This window comes from Anas acuta, chromosome 5, assembly GCF_963932015.1.
Source record: "Anas acuta chromosome 5, bAnaAcu1.1, whole genome shotgun sequence".
Taxonomy (NCBI): domain Eukaryota; kingdom Metazoa; phylum Chordata; class Aves; order Anseriformes; family Anatidae; genus Anas; species Anas acuta.
Window position 1 is genome coordinate 14,024,906 of NC_088983.1, and position 26,097 is coordinate 14,051,002.

Consider the following 26,097-nt stretch of genomic DNA (forward strand, 5'->3'; position numbering starts at 1 on the left):
TTCTTATTATGAGCTAGGTTCACGACATTATCCCCATTTTACAGATGAGAAACCAAAGAGAGGTTCATCTTGCCTAACTTTCATAGTCTAAATATCAGATTAATCTGCTTTTCTAGACTCTTCTTATGATTCACAGGAAACATAAGGTACCTAAAGAAGGTAATAGATTCTGGTTGTCTTGAAACAAGATGATTCATCCTTAGGGGTGCAAATTTCCCTCCTGCGACTGCACAGGAAGTGTAGACTTAGCTGACTTACATGAGATGTCTGCAACTACCTCAGGGTCACACAGTATGTGTGTAGTAGCTGTACAAGATCTTGAACCTTGGTTTTCAAGGGCCAACCCGACTACTCCAGACACCATTCTGCCTTTCTTTCTGGTCAATGACTCTCAGTCCCTGGAAATCTTCCTGTCTTTTAAAATATAATGTTTATCTTACAATTATCTTCTGTGACATTCAGCAGGTTTTTGGTGGAGAGCAACTATTTTTTGTGCAAGTGTAGCCATAGCTGAAGAGGCACTGCCTGGCACATGTAGGATAATGATCATTCTCTGTATGTATACTATAAAGCAATGTTTTAGATTTATTAATTAAAGAATATAACTCTAAATGTTCTCAGCATTGCCCTAAGTCCTCCCACTGAAAACCCTGGAAAGACCCTCTGTGACTGCCAAGGAGCAGTGAAAACAGGCACTTCTGATAGCCAAAGGGAGCTGGGGACCAGCACAGGGCAGGCAGGGGCAGTGGCCTCACCAATATGCAGCTCAATACCACAGCACACAAACAAGAACAGATGAGGTTCAGGAAGGTCACTGGTTTCAGACAAGGTCCAGTGATCACCCTCAAGTCTGTACTGGTTGAAAGACAATCCAGAAAGTCAAGTCAGTGTAATCAGGTAGGGGCCAAAGGTGAGAGTCTGATCTTAAAGGCAGCTCTCAAGCAAAGGAGTGACAGGCCTCCACTGAGACTGCAGAAGGACAGACACCTGTGCCCTATCTGCACTGGTCCCAAGCCCTAGCAACCAAACTCCCAGCCAGGAGAGGACCATGAGCTCAGGGTTCTGACAGACATTGTTTCAGAGTGGAATATTCCAACTTAAATTTCCAGAAACTTAATACTGTTACATTTGGCTTTGCATTTTCAATTAAATTGATCAAAGTCACTCTAAGTTTTGAAAGGAAATATGGATCATATCTTCTACCGTGGCTAAAGGAGGAGCCTGTGAAGGTGTGAATGGATATACACCTAAAAAGCACTTTTAAATGGTCATGAGTGCAAGTCATTAGGTCCTGCATCTCTGAGGCTTTCTGCTGTAGCTCTCTCTTACTGACATCCAGGCTGACAAGGAACCACCATGTGTTGTGTCATCAGACCACCTAGGAGCCATGGCTAGGACAAAACCAAGGTGGATTTGAATTAGGGAATGATGACAGAATGGGAAGGTACTCTATTGTCACACCTCCTTACCTCACCAGTATATCTGGCTACTATCACTTCATTTAAGTATCTTCCCATCCCCCAGGCAATCACTTATCTGTGATTACTCTATGACCATTTTATCTTTTATCAGACCACTCTCTGACTCACCCTACTTTGTTCTGTGCCTAGAAGCATGTTCCCAGGAAGCAGGGACGAGTCATCAGACTCAGCACACCTAGATTCAAAGAAACAGTTAGCAACCCTGGGTGAGCTCCTCTAACTGCTGTGTGTAGCCCCTATGCATGACAGCAACTATCAAATGGGCGGCCATTGCTAGGCTGAACCTCTAGGCATTAAAATAGCCACTACAATATCTAACATGGCCGTGCAGACTACATTTTCATGCATTTACACGTATTTGTGAAAATGCAGTCTATTTATCTGACAGATAGCCATGACTGTGACAGAAGATTAAAACTCTAGGAAAAAAAAAAAAAAAAAAAAAAAGGAATTTCCACTGGAGTTAAAAAAAGAATCTGTGGTTGGGAGTTTTTCAGTGTTTCATGTAATCACAGTCCTAATGTTTGTACTAAAAAATGCATGCAACACTGAAATCCTTCTGAACAAAAATGAGGAGAAAAGGGCTGACTGTGTGTGTATGTGTATATAGGTATCTGCATACAGCCATACCTAAAATGGGCAGTGTGTGTTTATAGATACCTGCTTACCTCTCTGTGTATGACTATACATTTAGATATATACAGCCTGTGAGTGTATATACTACACTTAGTTAAAAAATAAAGACTTCTATTCATATCTGCCTTGATAAATGCATAAATGTACAGACAGTTTCTTGGCCACAACTACTGCGTGCTTGACAGATATGGTCACCTCATACCAGACCTCACCTAGACCTGGGGCAAAGACAAATCCAGTTTGATTGATTGGGATATTGTGTATTCATTCATTAGTCCAGGCTTTGGCAGACAAGACCTGGCAGGTATCTTCTTGTAAGCAGACGGCTTTCCTGGTGTGGTCTTGGCTTTTCTGGCAGCTTTGCTGTGAAATTTTATACACTTCTGTGGCAGGGATTAAGGCTATCAGGACTCCAAGATTTCTCATATATTAGGCAGCATATGCAGACTGAACCCACTGTATCCCAAGAAAATTAAGTGTGTGCTGCTGCTGTTGGGCTTTCCTATACAGAGTGAGCAGAGGGTCTATTTTTCAAAGTTTCTTTTATAAAGAAACCACCTGGAATTAGTAGTAAATTTTGTATAAGATTTTCTTCCAATTGACTACAACATGGTTCCCCAAAATTAGGCTGGGTTTTAATATTCCCTCCAGCAAAAGGGTTAAAATGAAAAGGACAACCAAAAGAGATAACCAGAAACCAACCTCAAACTTTCATTGGTAAAGCATGGTTTATAAGTCAATTGCATATTGACAGAACAGATTTGAAGGCTTAGAGATAGCTTACCCTTAAAGTTGGTATTAGAGTATGTAATTACTTTGGCTACTGAAACAGTCAAGAGAAGAAAACACCATTTATACTGGCAATTTATTTATTTATTTATTTTCATTCATTATTTTTCCTAGATAATGAATGCACTGCTTCATAAACTTGCCAAGAGAAATGTAAAGTCAATCATACTGCAGAGGACATGATTTTTTCAAAAAGAGTAAAGTTCATCAATTAAAAAGGGCCAAAGAGACTGAATTAAAATAAATGGTATCCATTCTTATTTTCAGAAAACAAACAAAAAACATTGTTTAGTATTTAGCTAGTAAAAAAATATGTTCACATCCACTAGAAGTCTCATTAAATACTTCCAGAGTTCAATAAAATTTCTTATTATAGATAAAAATCGGACCCAGATTTTTTTTATTATTTTTATTTTTTTAAGGTAGAGATTCCTAATGTATGTAGTTCAAAAAGGAAAACAAACAAACAAACAAAAAAAAAAACAGTTATTAAAAACTATTCATTTGTACTTTTAAAGCTTTCAAATGTATTAGGCTTTCAGAAGGAAAATAAAGAATGTAAATATTGCTGATCTGCTTCTTTTTTTGTTTTTCAGTCTACATGTATTCTTTGTTTTTAATTAAATGAAGCTGACAGCATTATAGTCTCTTCATTCACACCCATCAAATGCCAGATCAGAACTAAGAACAGTTTTAGGCTCTGAACCTGGAAACGTTTAAATTCATTTTGTCTTTATGACTACTACTTGTCCCGTTGCCTTCAGTGGATTGACTTTAATACAACTTCTCATTGTGCAAGGAGTTAAGCAGGTTTGTAAGTAATTACAAGCACAAAAAAAAGTTAATACATTTATTGAGGTCAGTATGACATGACAGAGGAGGGATATCAATATTCTTTTGAAGGGACTCAGAGATATATTATTATTAAATAATTAAAAATTACTAAATGATTCATGCTTTGTTGTGCTTTATTCATTCAATGTTTAACAGGTAGGATTTTGTGTTACTTGATTAAAGATAACTACATTTCCTGTGAGAGCATAGCCAAAATTATTGTGTAGTATTATCAAATAAAAGATTTGATAAAATAGACCCTTTGCAACTACTCACTGAACATACTTAATTTGTACCAGTGGAATCTTTATTCAGTTTCCTCAGGTCACTTGGATAAATAGTCTTTCAACTATTTAACAGCAATACCTGTTCTATAACTACCCCCCATTTCAGTTTAGTAACTTTTGGTGTATGATTGATCACATACTATTCTTTTTTTTTTTCATCAGATGTTTAAATCTTTTACAGTTGGAAGATGAAGTCTTCCCATTAGCTGTAATTGGTGCTGGATCTCACTGCTAGAAGAAACTTAATTGAGTATAATATAATTCATACACAAATGTGTTCACCGACAATTATGCCAGCTCCTGAGAATAGCACCCATCCCTGGCACTAAGTGTCTTTAAAAAGCTCCTAAAATACTGTATTGTCTCACATTATAATACCAGCCCATACCAGAAATCTCACAAGAAGGATCTCCAGCTTCAAAGCAACATGGAAATTGTTGAATTCAAGATTGTTATTGAATATTATGTCACTAAATAATATTATGTCAATATTAATAATTAATAATTAAAAATTAATAATATTATGTCAATATTTATTTAGCCAAGAAAAAATAGCAAAAATTTCTACCTCAGAGAATAACAAATGAAAAAAAAAAAAAAAGTGATTATTTATTATAACTATCTTAATTTAAGAGAATATACTTATATTTCTAGTAGTGTTGAGGTGTGTGATATATGCAGTCGACTACTTATACCTAATGGACATATTTTCAGATATGGCTAGAACAGCTATATATGTAGGTAACCAGACAAATGACAGACAAGGCCATATACAAAATGTGGTTGTATAGATTGGAATAGAGAAAAGTAAAACATGCCCTACTTTTCAGATACTTATTTGGTAGAAAAATGCTACATCCTCATTGTATTGGCTGAAGTGACTTTTTAGAAAAAGCTCAAAGAAAGATTATTTTACAAAACAGGTAAAAATACTCTCGTTTACTTGTTTAATGATTTTTTTCATTTTTTTTCTTTCTTTCTTTATTTTTTTTTCTAAGATGACTAGCACAAAAGCCTTGTTTTTAATGCTGCATGAGCATATGTGTAGCAAGCATGGAAAATGCAATGTAAATAATCGTGTAACAAGGATGTGTTCCCACAGTAAAATTGGACTCCCTGCTATATGTTTGTATTCTGGGCATATGTTTTTAAAAAAGCAGCAATTCCAGGGAATGGACGTTTGACAGGCAAAGCTGCTCTTAGAATTGGCTACCCCTTGGAGTACTGAAATGAGAGAGCTTTGGTTAGTGAATGTCATTGCATTGCCAGTTCATCACCTATTATTATGTGAGCGACTTATCTAAGCAGGACTGCACTGTAAGACAGCCCCCATAGAGAAAAATAACATCCTGACATGATTGGGTACGGAATGCTTTACTGTGTACCCAATCTAAATAAACAAGTTGAAGAGAAATCAGAGATCTACTCTCCTTCATCCTACTAACCACATATAATGGCAGTGATGATGACCTTTTTCCTCTTCATCGCATTTCTAAAGAGCAGAGGTTTATGTTCAAGGCAGGATGAGAGCACAATGTACATCTTGTAGATCATTGGGCACACAGAAGAGGACCAGGCAGACCAGTAAGATGGGACACAAAAAACTGCTGTTTTTTCCTGTCTGCCAATGCTAGCCCGTTCTGGAATCAGCAGAGCTGGCACAAGCACAACCCTGCTTCCAACAGTGGCATGGCATCTGTGCCCTTGCACAGTCCCAGTGCATTATGTCTGTCACAGGCACTATGGCTGCAGGAGGCCCTGCAAATTTGGCTCTCCTCCTCCTTCCTTCCTTCTCTGCCCAGTTTCCAGTTATGTGGACTATGACTTAATGCCATAATTCACCCTAGATAATTAATCCTCAAAACACCTCTCTCTTAAATGCATTGTTAACCCTATATTGCAGATGGTGAAAATAAAATAGATTAAGTGGTTTGCCCATAGCCGCAGAAGAAATCTGTACGGGTTGGGATCAGACCCAATCAGATACACAGGACTGGCTACAAACATGCAAAATACAGTTCACTCAAACAGTTATGTAATTATGGATAACATTTTAACTTCGTTGTGATATCCACTTTTTGCTGTTTCTTATTCAACCAAAATTTCCGTGGTTGAAAGGGGAAAACTGAAAACTTTGTGTAAGAACATGGTATTATTGAACCCTGTGAAAAGGGTCTTAGCGCTTCACCACTCAGGAGAGATAGTAGCTTCAAAGGTCAAAGGCTAATTCTGGACTGAGAACTAAGGCACAAATAGTTTTCATGACTTACCCAAGGGAGTCTGTGGCATTGTTGGAAACTGAACCCAGAATTTCTGAATCCCAGTCAAGTTCTATAACCACAAGATGACTCCAGGACTAGCTGTAACCTTCAACTGCCCCTGCCCAAGAATTCATCCAGGCGCCTCATAATCAACGAGAAGTAGTTTATTGCTCTTGATGAAGTACAGATAAATCTCTAAGTGGGTGAGTCAGTAGGAGCCATGTAGTTTTTCTCCAATGAGACATAACCTGGCATACAGTGTATAACATTGACTTCTCTTCCAGAGCAGTTTTCTTCCTTTTCCAGAGGTTTGTGAGTTTTTGAAGCTTCATCCAGTCTTGAAAGCATAAAGGGAAACAGGTTCCCATTGATTCAAGATAAAGATGAACCTTCTTTACAGAATGAGTTCTTTGTTATTTTTATTTTTATTCTTCTTCTTCTTATTATTATTTATTTTATTTTATTTTATTTTATTTTATTTTATTTTATTTTATTTTATTTTATTTTATTTTATTTTATTTTTTTTTTTTTTTTTTTCCTGACACATTTATTTTTCCCGAATTAAGAATACATAAAGATATTTTTAGGAAACTGCAGCATACGCCAAATACTTGCCTGAGTGCTTTATGACTTTATGGTGAGGCCTTGTTAAGGGGCAAAATGTTAGCAAAGAATGGTGAAGGATTCTGTTAGAGAAATATAATACATGGTTAAGCATTGTGTCACTAGAAAGCAAACCAACACATCCTTAATAAGAACAGTATTCCTGGGGGGAAGAAAAATACACACAAAGAAGCTTAATAATTTTCCAGCAATGGATTTTACAGAAATTGTTGGCCCCACAGAAGATTTATTAATCTATAATGTCTTTCCTGAAATAAACTAAGATGATTCAACCCCAATGGAGCCAGGTACATATCAGTAAACCCCTAACCTTAAATTCATAAGTAGTCCCACCAATTAAATATAATAATAAATTAAGTCTGAGTAACAAGAAAAATCAAGATCATGGAAACCAAATCAAAAAATCAGATACCAAAAAGCAAGTGGCTACAAGGAAACACTGTTCTTAATATATAGCTTTAAGGTTTGCTAAGAATTTTCATTAAGAGTCTTTTCCTTTCTTTCTGGGAAAAAAAAAAAAAAAAAAAAAAAAAAAAAGGCAAAACGAAGTTGCCTTTGGGCTTGACAGAATTGAAACTAAATCAAATTCTTCCATGGACAAGGTGCAATAGGAATATATAAGTCTTTTTTTTTTTTTTTTTTTTTTTTTTATCCTTGGATCTATTTTCTTGGGAAATAGAGGAATAGGAACCTTTACTACAAATTTATTTACAGCATTTTATGGAGTCAAATTACTTTCCCCTTAATTTTTATATGTACTAGCTCTTCTGTGCATAAAGGATAGAATCTGCATAAGGCACCTCTTTGAATATATAAGGTATGGTCAAGCTTAACAGAAAGGTGTGGTAGGCAGCAATTCTATAAATTAAGTGGTGTGGAATTGTGTGAGACAATATCTAGGCTTTACTTAGTGCTGTAGTTGAAATCCAAGTTATACAATAAGATCTATTTGCCATAAATTTCTTTCCATGCTTAGTATGGTGGGGAAAGAGACATAAATAATTCTGCTTCCACTAATCTTAAAAATTAATATGGGAAGTTTCATGGAAAAGCTGTGGGAAGAAAGGAAGGAAGAAAGAGGAAAAAGAAAGAATCAAATGTAATTGTTCTGTTCTGCCATTCAGAAGCACTGCTTCAGTAAGATACTTAAGCACAGTTTAACTTTCACTGCATATGTGTTTCTAAAAAATTCAATAATCTCTACTGAATAAAAGAGCTTTTTTCCACAACTTCAATTTCTGATGCATTGTAAGAAAGAAACATTGAAATTCGGGTTTGTGTGGCACACCAGGCTGTCATTAATCTCACATTGCAAGGCCCACAGAATCTTTAATTAATAGACAATCTTATTACTAAAGTTAAGAATGAAAATTATAGCACTTTGTTTAACTTTCATGTTAACACCTGGCCACTGCTACAGGGAATACTTAACTTTTGACCAGTTCACATGATAGTCACAGATTCAAGAGAGAAAACAAATATTTGATCAGATGAGTATGAAATATTCTTAACAAAACATACTATCAATATTTTAATAACACTAAATTTTCTTGAATAATAAATAAACAGTGAATAATCAATAATCATTGCAGGACAGATTCAGTACATATTAGTTCTATAAGATAGTGTACTTGAGTGGCTAGAAGCAATTGAATTTTCACCAGTGTTTTCCATAAGAAACATTCATGCCATATATTCAAGGCTACTTAACAACAGTGCTCTGGTATTTCCTCTGTTTAGTGTCGGTTCTATGTACATCCATATGGGGCTCATCAAAATCTACTGTGGAGTGACTGATCCACATTTTGGCTGAATACAAGAGCAACTGAACTTCTCCTGTGATGCTGTAAAATGAAATGAGTAATGTTACAGTCAAAAGTAATTTACAGTCTGTAGATTTAAGCCTTGTTTATATACATAGTTGCTGCAGTTTAATTAAACTGGTGCCAACCTCCATTTGGACATCCTTCTGTTTTAGTTGGTTTAGTTTAAGCCTATTTTAAGTGACTTACAAATAATCCAAAATACGAGTGTCCACACAGAGCCTTCTGTACTATCTTAACAAAATGAATGTAAAGTCAGATTTTAATTGATACCAGTACAACTCAACAAATTGCCAAGTCTCAGATACAGAAGGGACTATATGAGACGCTCCAAAGGATGAAGGCCCACCTGATATCTATTAGTGGGAAGTGCAATGCAATAATTTAGGAGCAAGTGCTAAAAGGCGTACAGATGGAAGACATTAAGTGAAACTACAATAATTACAAAAAAATAATAATGGGAAGAGAAAAACCCAACTGAGGTTGAACCAGACTTTTGGCCTTATGTATGTCTCCTGTATGATGGTCAGTTTAAGCCAAATCCCAGGTACCTACAAGTAGACATGTAGGGGTGTCCCCTCCAGATTTACCTCACTGCTTTCCACATTGATAAAACAAAATTTGGAAGACAAGGAATCTGTGGTAGAAGCAGCAGGCACTGGGATGAGATTCTGCTAGACTCCCTGCTTTGTTATTCCTTCTTGTAGCAGAAACAGCACCTGCTGGTAGGAGAAGACAAAGCCTTTACAGAGAAGAATCTCTTGTTTCTTGCTAACTTGCAGTTCCCCTGGGGCAGGATGGAAGACAGATATTTACAGCAGGCAATAAAGAGTATGCATAAAGTCCATCTGGGGCAGGCCAAATATATTTTATTGAATTAAATTACTCTGGATTTCCCTGAGAAATCTGTAGTTCTGGCCTTGCTTACTATATCGGCACAAATTCTTCATCCTGATGGCAATAAGATTGTTCCATGTACGGCACAAGAAGCTACTGAAGGGCTCCTACAGGCTATTACTTCATGTAAACTCATTCTCTTCACTCATGCCATCATTGCTAATTGTAGGAGCAGGATGCCAGCAGATGATATCAGAATTTTCCAGAAATATAAGGACTGGGACACTCCCTATTCTCACCTAATTCAAAAGTGGTGGTTTGCACTTGCTGCCAGACAGCATATATTCTAATTTCAATTGACTTGAGAGGAAGTTGTACAGGCAAAAAATGTAGGAGTAAAGGGCCAGTGAGACATGGACTTAGATGGATTCTAGTGGGGCCTTTCAAAGACTGATCAAATCAGGAGATGATTTTTTGAACCATTAAGAAAGAGAATCCAACCAGCTGGGTTGTCCTGTTACTTTATGATAAAGGATAAATCCTCTATATTACATTTATCCTGTGGGCATATACATTTTATTCAAAGTGGTAGCAATTAAGAAGTTGAATAGTTGTAATATTGGTACTTAAGATCATCATTTATGCACTATAGGGTCCTCAGCATACCTCGCTTCACAAAGGCTGTACAAAATATGAAAGCATCAGAGATTTTACCAGGAAAGCATGTATACATATGCTTTTATACATGACATCCACATGTCATGTCATGTACATCCACATGATACGCATGACATGACACCCACATTGAAATAACTGATTAAATATCTTCATAAATTAAAAGATGTACTTACGAAAAATTCTTAGATGCTTTCCTATGAAACACCCTATGAGCTGGAGCCTGGAACTCAAAGTCAATATCACATATATATATTTCTAAAGACACCAAAAACATCCCATAGGTTACTGCTGTATGGTAACTGAAAGGGTTCATTGGCTAATTAGCTTTGAAAGTTGTTGGTTGGACAAGCATTTCTGTAGTGAAGATACCTAAAGAAAGTGGTTAATTAGCGTTACAAACTGAGAATCATGTTGAGATCTGTATGAAATCAGACCCTGATACTGTCTTCCTTGCCCTAACTTAATTTATGCATTTGATGGCCTGAGCCACTAGGGAATAGATACTTAACACATATCCTGCTGGTGTCAGAAACAATGAAAAGAAAATATTAACCCAGGCTTTGCAAGTATTCAATTTTCTTTCCCAAGCAACAAAGAAAGAGGATAAAATCCTATCATTGTATTGACCTTAACAATAAATGTGTCAGCGTATTCATATATTGTTTTCATGTAATGAATAGCAGAGCATCCTGCTTTAAATAGATAAACAGGTAATGGTTAGGACCGTCTCCTATGGAAAGTTATATGTTAAACAAACACAGTCATAAAACATGTTGCAGGCTTTATTTTAATCAAGACTAATGTTAGAACATATGCACTCCTTTGTGAAGACTGCTATTTTCTGTCTGCAGGCAATTGCATTTTTACACTTGAAAGAAAAGGAGCAAAAAGGATATTGAACTGAGGAAAGTTTGTTGCCTATATTATTCTTTCAGGTGTGTTTGGTACATGCAATCCACTGTGCTGCAAATCTAAAAGTTATTGCATGTTAAGGTAGGACTGAATCAAAGCCATGTTAATATATGCCAGTATACTGAAGTCTGGAAAATTCTTAGTTCTAGATACTTATGCCTGGATTCAAGTCCATTTCTAAAAACTGCTTATGTAATCTAAAAAAAAAAAGACACAGTTGTGACTGTCCAGACCTGAGAGAGGTCATAGTATTCCATTGGTACAGATGGTCTATTTTATGTATGGCTTAAATTCTGCTGTATGTGTATCCAGTTTTCAAGGCGGTGGTGCACATCTTCTTGGCCATGTGGATTCCTGCTTAGATCCAAACCAGGATTCCTTAGGATTAAACTATTGTTACTCTTGGCCACAATGGCAGTGAAATTGCTGATTCCCTCCAAATCCGGCACTAGAGAAGTGTAAGCCTAGAGGCAATACATAAAGAATGCAAGGTGAGATTTTTGGATTTTTTATTTTTATTTTTTCCACAGGAATATTGAATGGTGGGCGGAAATGATTTTACCTCAGAGGATTTGCATTCATGGTTCTGGGCTTGTCCTAAAACAACCAGCAACATCCAGGAAAAAATAGGTGGGCATGCTGTCAGTCAAGCTGACTCACCCTGGGCTGTTGTTTTCCATGCTTCCCTCTCTCAGTCTGTTTTACTGTCTCTTACATTTTCAATGCAAGATCTGGGGGCAGAGGTGGGGTTAGAGCATCTGCCTGCTCCATATTTGCACATTGCTTGTGACCAGGACAGTGGGGTAAAGCTTTTTGTCTCCCAGGTGCAGCTGAAGTGTTATTTCTGTTGACACCAAGTCTGTCAGCTGCGATGTTATTTGCAGGTGGTTAAAATATAGAAAGATCCAAAACGGTGTGGAGCTGAGTCATTTTCACTCCTCTTGATTTGAATGAGAATACTACAACTAACCAATGAAACTATCAGCCTGCAGGCTTCAAATGCACAAAAGGGAAAGTTTGTTTTCACACAGCACAATAATTAAATTGTGAAACTCATTGTCACATCAAGTAAAGCTGGCTAAAAGTAAAAAGGCAGTTAAGAACAGATTAGAGAAATTTATGGATGATAGGACTGTTGGTGTCTATTAAGCTCGATGGGGCAGATGCAAAACCAGGCTCATGAAATTCCTTAGATTATGTATGTGAGAAGCTGGGCAGGAATACCTGGGGCAGGATCCCTTTGTTTAAACCCTGTTCTTATTTTTTTTCCCCATGTAACCTCTACTCACTGGTGCTGTAGACACAATAGCAGTCTTAATGGAATATTCAAACTGTGGCCTGAATCAATATGGACACAGCACTCCAGACATGGCCTCGCACTTGCTGAGTAGAAGGGAAGAATGCCCTCCCTCAACCTGCTGGCAATGCTCTGCCTAATGCAGCCCAAAATACCATTAGTCTTCTTTGCAGCAAGGTCACATTGCTGGCTTATGTATCAAATGATGTAGATAGCACATAAGAAAGCACATATCATCTTACACATTCTGGTAGGCTCGCTCTTTCCATTCATGGAACCTCACCAGAAGTGGTGTTCTAGTGATCATGTAAATATGTATATGTAGTGTTGTGCAGTGCTAAGTCGTCATCTCAGCTACAGGATGTGTATGGAATGGTCAGGTGCAAAAATGCCTCCAATAGTGCCCAAGGGCATCATTTTAGGGATGAAACGAGCTGCTCCATCTTTACATACATTTAATTCTTGGCTTCTCTGAGAAGAGTGCCAGCAAGGCTGACGATTAATGTCAATTGTGGAGGACTTTTGAAGTTGGCCAGTAATTTAATTGCTGTCTAATAGGTGCAACTTGGAAGTCTGGGAACTTTGCGGTCTCATAACTCTCCCTTTCGTCCCCATTCTAGCCCTGCCATTTCACTGGGTTGTTTCATCAGGGGAAGTAATTATAAAAGCTGATAGCAGTTTTCTCTAAATTGCTGGCAGGGAGCCAGCATTATGCTACAGAGGTGCGGTACACTGCATCAAGTGGTTGCACTGAGTGACGCTCTGTAATGATGTGATGTGGCTATGTGATTAAATACTGGCTTCCTGCCGAATCATTCTCCCTGGGAAACAATTGTCACTGCACTTAGCATCTCTCCCCATTTTAGAGCAATGTGCCCTGCTTTCACCAGAAGAGAAAGGCTTTATTGCTAAGGGTGATAACTGATGTCTTTAACTGACGCCTTCTTGAGCTAAACTTTTCCTGAGGCCATGAGGGCATGAAGGTTTGGTCTCAGAAAGGTTCATTTTCAGTGTCTTATCATTAAAAAATAGTGAAGAAAAGCCACATCAGGTAAAACACAATTTTTGCTCTTTCCCAACTAGTCCTTCCATTCATTTTCCTCTCCCACCCTCCATATTCCTTCCATACTCCTTCATCTGGAGCCTACTATGCACATTTTTTGAGGAAGGGATAAAGCCCCTGTTTAATATCTGCCTCTATGTATACAACATCTTGAAGGAACTATCCAAACTGGCTTCAAACAACTGCACAAAGTATGGAGAAAAGCTACCCCTTGATGTAGGATAAAATTCCTTCTGGGCAAAGATGAGAGAATGCCAAAATAAAACTAGTAGTCATCTGCTTATCTCAAACTCCCTTGGAAAGGCTGCCAGAATGAGAGATCTTCTTTATGTTCATAAGTCCATATACACACATAAGATAAATAAAAAGCTCTGGCAATTACCTAATTAATCCCCATTGACTTATTAACCTTGAGGGTCAGAACAGCTACTCTAGAGCCTTAGAACTCGATGGAAACACATCTGACCTGAGTCAAAGCACCCAGTGTACTTGACAGAGACCTCAGAGAGAGGTCTGAATCAGAGACAGAAAAGAGTGAGGTCATCTCTCTTATACAGCTAGCACCATCTAGTGACAGCTACTAAAAGGACCTCCAGCAGGCTGTAACATTAGGAACCACAGTATCTGTAAGTGCTCATTTATGGCAGTAAGAGAAATGCAAAAATTTACGAAAACGAGAAAACTTTTTTTTTCTTTTTTTTTTTTTTTTCTTTTCCTCCCTTTAATGTTTTACCTGTATCTAAATAAGTTCCATATGCACAGTTCACAGTTTTAGGCACACCTTCAGCAGTCCTAACGTTCATATGTGATCAATGAAGCCTCACCACAGCTGCCACATGCTTCCAATATTGGCAGGCAGGTCAAAGTTAGAATGCACACCACTCACATATTGAACACTGTAATCAGTCCTGGAGGCACTGATAGGTATGTTTAAGTGTACAACACGAAGAGAAGATCTGAAACAGAACAAAATGAAAACCTTTAAGGCACAGATGCTATGGACAGGTCCATAAACATGCACAAAACAGTACTCCATCAGTGGGACACAACTGTGTCCTTTTAGGATACTGTATTGATGTCAGTTAAGTAGATTTATATGAATGCACATAATTTCTGAACCTCAGTGATGAGTATCTCTGTTATCAAGGGGAAATTGTGAAGTGTGATGGCATGTAACAATCTACCCACGGTCATATTACTAACTCTTGCCTTTGAAGATTATAGGTGAGTAGATATTAAGTTAATGTTTTTGTTGGCAAGTTCTTTGTTTTCTCCTTGCAATATTCTCCTGAATACTCTTTACTAAACCTGCCAGGATATTGATAAAGAGGAAGTTGTTCAAGCCCTGAAACTGGCAGTACTTTCCTAAGACTTCCTTCACAAACAAACAGAACTTCTCTCAGTTAAACAGATACAACTTCTCTGAAATTGCTTGAAAAAGTGTCTTATAATATCTTAGAATTCTTTTCTTTCTGACATACTGCTTCAGGAGTTAAAAAACAAAGCATCCCTACTCATTGAGAAAACCTGGAACATCATGAAGTTTCCTTCCCAGTTATGGCTAAATAAAAAACATATATTTTATTACTACAGGCTTTGTATTTACAATATCTGAAAGAAACTTTAATAAGCAGCAAATTATGAATTGCATAAATGAAAAAAATGAATAAAAACAAATGAAAAAATGAATTGCATGAATTCATTTTCACTTGTTCTTACTCTACCACCTTTCAGAAAAATATCATTGTCTACGACAAAATAAATCCAGTCAGACCAAAGAGATTGCCCACATCTTTAAAATGGCTCAGAGCCTTAGCTAAGGTTAGCTGGCATAACGTACCCCAAATGAGAATCTAACTTCAGGTTCTTTTATTTGGGAATAAAACATTCACTGTGAAGAGATCATCACCTTCTATCTGATATATAATTTTTCATGCAAGTGCTAAATAAATGATTATGTGATTTATCTCAAACTTACCTTTTGAGATTGTTCTGTAGTTTTTATATTGAAAAAATGTGATGAATATGTATCATCTGAATGGGAGTCTGCCCTAACATGGCTTAGGGCAGATATGCTTTGAATACCCTCAGAAACTTTAAAATCATCTTACATCCCACAATCTGCTCATAGATTATAGCATGCAAGAGATCTTGTCCAAATCTCCCCAGCACACCTCATTTGAGACAGGTGATCACTCATTTCTAATGTAAACCTTCACAAACTTCATCTAAATTTTGCACGCTTTATCTTGTATGTGGAATGAGAAGTCCATCCAGAACAGGAACCTCAAAACAGAGACTGTCAAAATAACTATTTACACAATAATAACAAAATCTGGATTGCTCTATTTTTTTTCTGTCTTAAAAAGCCATTTAGAGAGACACAGGAGACCTTCATTTTGTCAGCTCTGTCTTTGAAACCCCAAATTAGGGGTCTTGCCAAATCAAGAGCTGTGATGCTGCTTGATATCAGACCTTTACAAGTACACACAGGGATGACTCTGAAGGCCAAAAATGGGGATGTGAGTCTCTGTCTCTCCATCTCTAATAGGCTCTCATGCCGTTGTTGTTCCCTGTCATGCACCTGCATCACTCCGTGCATTGTGCATGAGCAGGAATGTTGTTGTCTTTTAGGCAGAAAAATTACCCCCAGCTCCAAGCATTTAACCAAATGCATAGAGGGGTAGGGGGAAGAAAGAGAGAGTGTGTGAGAAAGAGAGAATGATATCCTACTTGACAGTGGACCAGAATAAATTCATTTGCTATTGATTTCTTTATCCAGAAGCTTGATCTTCCCTATTCATTTCTCATATGCAAATGGGAACCAGTATGCCTCTTCTGCATTAATAAAAATAAATAAATAAATAAATAAATAAATAAATAAAAGTATTAATCAAAATCAGATAAATGAGGCAAAAAGCTCAACCCTGCCCTTGTGCCTAACTAATTATTTTGAACAGCTCTGGTCTGTTCACCTCTGTGCTGAGTTGGTAATGTATCCCCCTTTGGTCGATTCAAGATCTCTAGCAACACCTATGGGAGAGTCTTTAATTAATCCTCTGTTACTGTTGTAATTGCATTATCCTGAGGGAAAGGCTGACTAGCCAGGAATATTATTTTAAACATATACTGTAAACAACGTATGTCCTCAGGAGAGTTCAGTTAATACAACCACTTTGACCCTTTCACTGCTGGGTGCTTAACAGTTTATTTTCATAGCCACTAAAAAGTTGTTTTTTTTTTTTCCTTTTCATGTGGGGGTTATTTAGACTTCCTGCTTAAAGACTATATAGTGCAATTACATATCTACCCACCAAATAAATAATTGCTTACAGGCTGCTTACAGTATTTCTATCTAGATGAAGAAGGCTCTAACATTTTGCTCTGTTCCAGTCTACGGTCTCATTATGAAACACAGCCCTTTGTAAAAACAGATTTCTCTAACAGTGTCATAACCTTTGCCTCTGCTATACCTTCCATATATGCTGCAAAGCAGTACGATACAGCCCAGCAGGATCTTCTTGTTCTCTTCATTTCTCTTACACATTTGATGTAAAGGCAGGATTACACATCCTTTGGAGCGAGAGAGTGGGAGCCTGGAGTGCCACTCCCGGTCTCGCAGTTCTTCCATGAATTTTGTTGATTGTAAAAAGTTAGCAAAATTTCATGTCTGGCTCTAAATATTTTGTTTTCTAAAAATACAAGGACTTTTTTATATTTTAAACTTTGATTAACATTTTAAAGGAATTCCTCTTTGGTGTGCTTCTCCATGTTTCTTTCACAAACTTTCTGTTGTCAAAAAAGAGACATGCAATTTCTAATGCTTGCATTTACTCATGGCAGAAAGGGGCAGACTGTTGCCCAGCATGCTGGGAGGCTGTGTTCAATCCGTGAAGTGTCAGAGAATGTCCTGTGGAAATTATTATGTAAGTCCAACATATTTTTAGAAAGGACATAAAAATATAAATAAATAAAAAGAAAAAGAGGAAAGTAAAATGGGACTTCGGAGCTGTTTCTGTTAGAATGCCTTGACCATTGTGTAAACTTTTTTACTTTATGGAAGGTCAGTCTCTGGCACAAACTTTAAAGCCCTCACTTGTTTCAGACACTATCCAATGATGTCTCAAAAACATGGGTGGATTTACCTTGTTTTCCGATTTCAAGGAATGATATGACAGACACAGCTGGTCACTGCTTGGTGAACATTTCCCCTCCTAAACAGATAATTTTTCTTATTTGTGAGTGAGCTTTTTAAACAACAGCTATCTAGTACAGTTGTTGGGCCAGCTCTGTAAATATTTTTCTGCACTCTGAAATCTCAGCCTGTCCCAGGACCTGAAGAGCTTCTTAACATGCCTATTCAGATACATGTTCAAGCAAACATCTCGTCTTTGTTTGTTTGTTGTTTTTTTTTTTTTTTTTCCTGAAGTTTTTCAATAAACTTACTTAAAACTTTAGAATGAATATTGTTTGCAGGACAAACAGAATGATATACATTTTCTCACTGGGCCAGTTTGGGAAATTAAACATTGATTGGATTGCACCCTGAAAAGCATGAGGAAAACAGACAACTAGAGACAAATAAACCACAAGTGGCATAAACTCATTACCTAGAATGGGTGGATTAAAGGCTCTTAGGCTCAATAGGCCTAAGCTGAGCCCTTCCTCATGACTCTCCCTGAACAAGTATTATCAGACCAAGAAAAACAATGACAAAAAGTAAACAACTTTAATGCTTTGTATAAAGCCATGTTATATCATGAGAAAGAAAAAATAAGAAAAAAAGGTTTTGTAGTGAAATCATATTTTCCACAATGTGAGAAGAAGATCATGGCCACAGTTAAATCATACAGGATTAGACGATAATGTATGAAAAACCTTTTTACAAACAGAAATATTTTCTCTGGATTTAGTAGAAGGTTCAACTGTAATTAATTTATTGAAGGAAAAAGGAAAAAAGCAAGCAGTACTTTTCTTAAACTAACAGTCCTGAGAATATAGTATGTGTATCTCTCTTCTGGAAATTTTATTAAGCATTAGGAGGGGGGAGGGAGAGGAGGAGAGAGAGTCCAAATTGAATCTCTCTGTTCTTGCCAGTTTTTGCTGCTGTGGTGAATTATCACAAACTTCATAAATGTAAGTAAAATGGGACCCTTGAAGTCTCAGTCACTTTATTTCAACAGAATGTAACCATATTCCAATTTGCACTTGAATTAATGGGAGACTACATAGCTTTGAAAGTCTTAAAGTGCATGTCACACCTATTATAACACATTTTATTAATCAGTGACTTACATTAAGAAAGACCATCCTGACCAGCTTTCTGCAACTCTTTCAGCAGAATAATAAAAAAAAAATAAAAAGAAAAAAAAAATAAAAAGAAAACACCTTATTTGTTCTTTGCACACAGTAGCGCAATATCACAAACTGGTTCTGTTAAACAGACACATTAGGAATGTGCTATGTTGAACATTCAGCTTCACATAAATCAACTTCACTAGCAGTTAATGTTAGATATATTAATTTTTTTAAGAACATTAAATATTAGTTCTTTGATATCAATGGCTTCTTTTCTACCTCTTTTTTTTTTTTTTTTTTTTTTTTTTAAATCTATGTATCATCCTACGTGTCCAAGATCCCTCAGAGCAAACATCTCTCCTATTTCCCTTTGACGTTGTCAAATATTAGGATTGGCTTTTGACAATGTTGATATAGTGTTGTTAGTCAATATCCATAGGTGTAACACAAAATGTTCAAGAAAACCCTGATACATAATGGGAATACTGGTGTGATACACAGCATGGAAAAAAAGTGATTTTCACATAGAGCTCAGAGCAATGCAGGCATCATCACTTTGGGTGCCCTGATGCTAATATATTTTCATGAATTAGAGAAACATAAGCAAGAATTTCCTCCTTTTATTTCCATTTGATTGCCTGGGAGAGTGGAACCATTATGCCTGTAATAGCAAAAGTATTAATAACTTCTATAAACATATATTATCCGTATTCATTATGACGAATATAGATTAGAGGAGCTATATATAGAAGTCACTGTTTTGCCAGAGTGCAGTGGGAATATTGGATCTACATAAGGAAAAGAGCAATATAAAGGGATTTGAATTGGCAACCAGGCTAACTCTGGGAATATTTATACACATGAGCTTTGTCTGATAATATTTATGTACATGAGGCAAAGCAGCCCACAACTCTTCACAAACTTTTGAGAGCCATTTAACATCACTTCCAAATGAAAAATTAATATCTGTCCCATTACCTGGACTCCTTTCATGCGTTTCTGATTTTCTAAGATAAACCAGCATCATTTGCAAAATGAGACAATATTTTTTTGATTACATGCTTACATACAACCTTTAGGTTAAATTCTACCATCTCGAGTACATGAGTGGCATGGACTCATATGGTGAGAACCTATAGGAATTAGAGCTGGAAAAGGCTCAACAGCACAGAATGTCCCAGTGCTATAAATTGGAGTGTTTTGTCCAATTCAACTTTAACTTGAAGCAAGCAATCAGACTTCTGACTCCTCTATTGGGAGGCTTTTCAAAATGTTATTGAGCAGACTTTTCTACTGAAAAGGTTTCCTGATACTAACTCTAAATGTTCATATTCTCAGCTTCATCTCTCCTCTTCCCACCCCTGACTAGTATCAACAAACAAAATAACACACAAAGAACCTGACCTTCCAAAACTGTAATATATAGCGCTTTCCACAATACAGTGTGGCAAACAAACAGACAGGCTATAAAGACAGCAATAGATGTTTTTAATTTTGTTTATTATTCATTTGTTCTTTCTATGAGGCCTCACATAATGTCTGTGGCTGACCTTGAATTAAATTACATCCACACTCTGCTTACATTTCCCTGATGCACCAAACAAACAGCAGAATGCAGAGCATGGCATTTCAGCATCTTCATTACCTCTTTGTACAACATAAACTGAACCATTTCTTCTTGCTTCTTCTGGAACATTGACATGCTGTTGAAATTTCTTACATCAGACAAATAGACTTTATTATACAAGCGAGTGCTTCATAAGTGCAAACCTTTGGGGATGACAAAAACCCACTGAATTCTCCACTTTCCACCAAAGCTGCCAGCAATTTCCTGGTTTTGGCAGACTTACTAACAAAATTTTGTTAGTGGAGGCAGAAACTCTAAGCCTAGGTCCAGTTGCTGCCAGTCTGCCACACACAGAAAACAGATCTCAACTTTCACATTTGATCATTGTTTGAAGGTGCATTTAAAAGCTTACATACGGGGGAGTTTTTTTCTATAGTCAGAACATTTAATCCTACTGATATCCAACCCATTCTGAAAGAGACATAGGTTTATGGCAAGTCACTTCAAATTAAATTGATGTGTTATTTCATTTCTTAGGTGTAAAATGAGGGTTTGATCCTAAAAGATGTCAATCATCCTCAAAACCGAGGACTCTGAACACATTGATGAAAATACTTAACACCTTCCAGGTTAGAGCCCTTAATGCTATTAAAAATGTTTTCACTTACCACACATACAGAAATCCGTATGCTTTCACCAATCTTGGACTTTCCAGGAAAATATTCAGCAGAGATTTACAGTTATTTAAGTAAATAAATTACCCTGTTCAACTGAAACTGCACAACTGATGTCAGTGAGTGAGGTTGGAGATGGAGATCATGGCAAAATCAAAGACAGAAAAGATCACCAAATGCTGCTTGCCATCCAGGGCCTTCACCCTTAGCATGCAGAGTGTCTTTTGAGTGGTTAGATACTTATGTACTTATAGATATCAATGTATTATTTTACCAAGTAAGGCATATCAGAAAACATTAAGGGAACATTAATTTCCAAGAAGGAATATAAGAATTGTTGATAGAAAAGCTCTTCTATGTGTTATCTAGAAAATCATTCAATAGGTGTGGGGTTCTGGTGATGGTGGTTTTTTGGCTTTTTTTTTTTTCTTTTTTTCCCCACCTGTGAGACACTACTGAATAGTCCCTGCCCTTATGAAAAAGATATCTATTGGTTTGCAAGAAAGTGGCATGTGTCACCAGGAGGACGGTCTATAAGTACAAGCCAGAGAACATAGCTGCTACTTCTAACCCTACATTTTCATAGGCAGCTCATTGCTTTTCTCTCTGAACTAGGTATGATGAATTTTGTTCATTAAACCAAGTTTAATTTTGTTTGCCAGCCTTTTTGGGGGCACAACACAATCCATGTATCTGCATTCATATTTGACACACTGCTAGTGATTGCACTTTGTGTATACACAAGCTGCAGTGTAAAGCAGTTGTGCCTCTACCTGGGTTTAATCCCATTGTAATATCATAGGCTATGCAGTGCTTAAAAGATTGATAGTTGGAGACACAAGAAGACAGAAAGCTCCAGAATTAAATATAAATCCTGAGGCTTCTCTGGCAACTGGAAACTTGAGGGGAGCAGGCTAAAGAGACATACAGTGTCTGGAAAAGGAGAATGGCCTGGAATAAAAATGCAAGATAAATATTTATAATATCATGGAAAACCTAATGCAAGGGATTTGAGTCAGTGTCTTAACATATCTGCCAAGGTTAATTTTTCCTTCCTGAATTCAAATATCTATTGTTGCCTAGTTATGCAGAGGGTTATGTAGCTATCTAAAGGTGTATGCAACAAATAGTAGGAGATTGAGTATAGAAAGACAAGTGTTTTAACTGAGCATCCCCAACACTGTTTACTTTTACTTTTTTATTTTATTTTATTTTATTTTATTTTATTTTATTTTATTTTATTTTATTTTATTTTATTTTATTTTATTTTATTTTATTTTTAAGATGAAAAAAAAAAAAAAACAAAGTTCAATTTGTTTAACTCTTAATGAATAGGGTCCTTAAGAACTCTTGCCAACTATTTGCAGGACAGATCACAAAAGTTTAATTCATATGGGCTCAGGATTTGAAGAATATTTTTTTACAGTCTTTCTAATACAATGGAATTTGTGCTAGATTCTATGTATCCAACACTATCAAATAAAACCAGCCTTACTTCTTTTTACCTACCCACAACACACACACACACACACAAATAAAAATGGAAAATAAAGACCAGGAAACACATAAAATCTCAGGGTTTAAACTCTGAAAAAATATTTCTATCTAAATGCAGATTTCTAGAAAAATATCCTAAAAAATTTACACCTATCATGCAAACTGGTGCTACATGGAGAATTTTCAGCCAGGGTTCTTGTGTGAGACTTGCATTATGTTTTGATTTCAGAACTTAGGAGAACTGAGAAATGCCCTGTTCTCCAGTTATCTGGGGTTCAGGTTCACTGCAGCCAGCATTACGCTTTCCATAGTAGCCATGTCATGTATGTCAGCTTAGATATAAATTAGTCCCATTCTTAACATGGTGATAGATTAGTTCCCATAGTTACTACCGCAGTTGGAAGTGGAGCCATCACTCATAGAATAACTTTGTAAAGAAATAGCCAGCAAAAATATTTATTGTCATAGCTACTTTGGCTTCAGAGGACTTAGGCCAGACTCTGAGTTTGTCCCAGTTCATTTTAGCATTTAGTATTAATAGTGTGGGACTCAATTTCAACATATAAAACTGAAGGAGCAATACCAGAATCCATGTCTGCTTTCAAAACTGCTGGACTTCACTGTGTACTCATTTGCATACCCGCAATACCTTCCTTGCTGCTAACTTTTATGGAGTACTGCAACTAACCATTACTCCCTTGCTGTCTTTTGCAAGCATGACTTAAGTGCCCTAACATTCCTTGCCTTTTTGTTCCTCACATTTCAATCAAGGTAATATTTAGCAGTCTGGCTACTATCTTGGGCACAGTAGCCTCCTGGATTCTACTTGCTTGATTTATTTGTAGGGTATACATATTCTTTAAAATAACATAAGAGTCTGCAACAAATTGTGGGCATGTCGACCTGGTGGCCCATGCCAGTGGGCTGCTGAAGTTGTTCATATATAAAAAAGGGCCCTCATCTACAAGGCAGAAGAGCAATATCTATTCTTGAGACCCCAGTCTCCCTCCTCAAAGAGCTGTAAGAGAAAAAGGGGAGGCATTCAATATGCTAGAATGCTTAAGGTGAAGGACTGGAAGTGAAAAAATCCTAGAGCATAGGAGTCTTTACTGGAGAATGAATCCAGAGCTAGTTGTGCCCTTTTTCAGGTCTTGTTTATCTGAAAAGCAGTTTAATTGAACTGACAGTGAAAATGGCTGGATATAGTTTCACAGAGCTGTTTTTAAAACTACCTCATCTCTTCTTGAAATTCAATGTAAAGAATAATACTGTAAGCAGTTTGCAACTAAGTTTATCTCACTCTGTTCAAAAATATCTGATGTGTACATATCTGTATACAGGCCAGGCAAGAGCAACATCCAGCAGAAATACTGGTGGTCTGGGATCGAGTATACTGTCAAGTTGGGGAAATCATCTCCAAATAGTAGATAAAAGATTATGAGTTTGAATAGAGTTTGGATAAAGTGGATAATGTGCTGCAAAATTCCCTGTGAAGTTGATAAAGGTTGTATCCCTAGCAATATCTGTAATCCCTAGACCTTCCTCTGATCATGCTATCAGCTCCTGTTGAAGTGCCCCCAAAAGCCTGAACATCTTCACTAATTTTTAATGTGAGAAACACAGAAGAACTGGGCTGGCTAATGCTGACTGAAACACAGTAAATGTTCAAACAAAAGAAAAAAAAAAAAGATACTATATCAAAGCAGCTTTAGTTTAAATGGTTGAAACTTTCAAGTTCCAGTTCAGCAAAGTACTTAAGCATGACTTGGCTGGGTCATATGTGGTTTTGTTCAGTGTAGATTTACAGTAGAGTGTAGTGTTCTTCAAAGACCTCCAGTAACAACAACAGTTTTATTCATTTTCTTTTTTTCTCCTCTGCTTCTTTAATTAAGGGTTCTGTGACTCTGCAACCAGTACAGCTTGTGGTATTGCAGTGATATAATAAGAAATCCATGCCCAATTGGACACGATAACTTGACAATTTTGCTTTTCAGTGTGAAAGTGTTCACACAGCTCTACCATCTAACACCACTGACACTCACTTATTCTATCTCACACTGCAGCTGTTTGCATGCTGTTTCTTCCCAGCTTCACTGCTGTTCTCTACTTTCTGACTAGCTTTCTGGTTTTGGACCCAACTGCCACTCGAATGCTTTTCACTTCCCTCTACCAGCAACAAAGACGGCACAACCTAGAAACTTGCTTCCAGTTTCAGATTTGGTATATAAATTTGAAAAATGACTGACTCTATCAATTACTAAATGAAAACGATATTGAGCTTCATTCCTGGCACCTTATGTAACTGCTTCTAATGTCAAAGGAAGCAGCATACCATAGATGAGGACTCCATTTGTCCCTCACTGATTAATAAATATATTAATAAATATATCTGATCTAGTACCTTCTTTCTGGCCTTATTGATAGATGAATATGTCAGGTGACAGAGACAGAATAGTCACTCCTGAAAACTGAAAAGTCTCTCTTCACAGCACTACAGTGGTTTTTTGTTTGTTTGTTTGTTTGTTTTAGGCTAGATTCATGAAACTGATGTATAATTATATGGGAGAGTGTGGTCCTCACTATGATACTTGCAGTACACTGCACAGTTTATACACATTCTGCTTCTGGAAATTAAGAATTATGAAAGCACATTTTATTTTCCTTTCATATCTTCCACAGTGTGTATAAAGTTATTTTTAAACTGACATCCAGAAACTGTGCTCTTTTAATATTTCCCCCCTCCACTCCATTTCTGCACAATGTACGCACATGCACACACGTACACACATGCTGCAGCCCTTGGAATCCACAGTGAGATTTGACTTCACTTACAGAGGATACTCTGCCATGACTGTCACCAAAGTTATATAATTGGAAGGAAACAATAAAATGACAGATTGCTTGTTCTAAATAATTGGATAGACAGGGTAGCAAACAGTGGGTTATGAAAAATATTCCTCAAAGGATGTCAAACTTCAATAACTCACATAACAAAAAGACACTGATATCTGTCCTCCTGTCACAATGGAATAATTTTAAGATCGAGTTATAATTTTCTACATCAATTTTTAAATCTTTTTTTTTAAGAAATAGGGAGAGAAAAGTCTAAGGATCCTTGCTGAACTTCTACTAAAAATGACACGAAAATGTTTGGGCTGTGTGTTTTGGGGTAGAATGTTTCTAACCTTTAAACAATGTGAAAATATTAAGCTCAATATTATTAATTAGTTTTCAGTCAACAGAACACACAGACCCTGACTGAAATCACAGCTCTGGTGTGAGAGGTGCGATGCACATATTTTTGCCAAAGATAGTCCTTTTCTACAAGAGATTTTATCTTATAAACTGTTATTGAGGTCAAAGAAAAATAACTGCTTTATTCCACTCGAGTGTGTTAGTAAAAGAGCTTGGAATAAAACCTGATTTTCAAGTTGGCCTATCATCTAAACCACACTTACTAGCTGTCACTGTTTATTTTTGTACATTCTAAAAACTAGGACTTGTACAGTACCCACTAAGATAAAAGCTAGCATAACTGA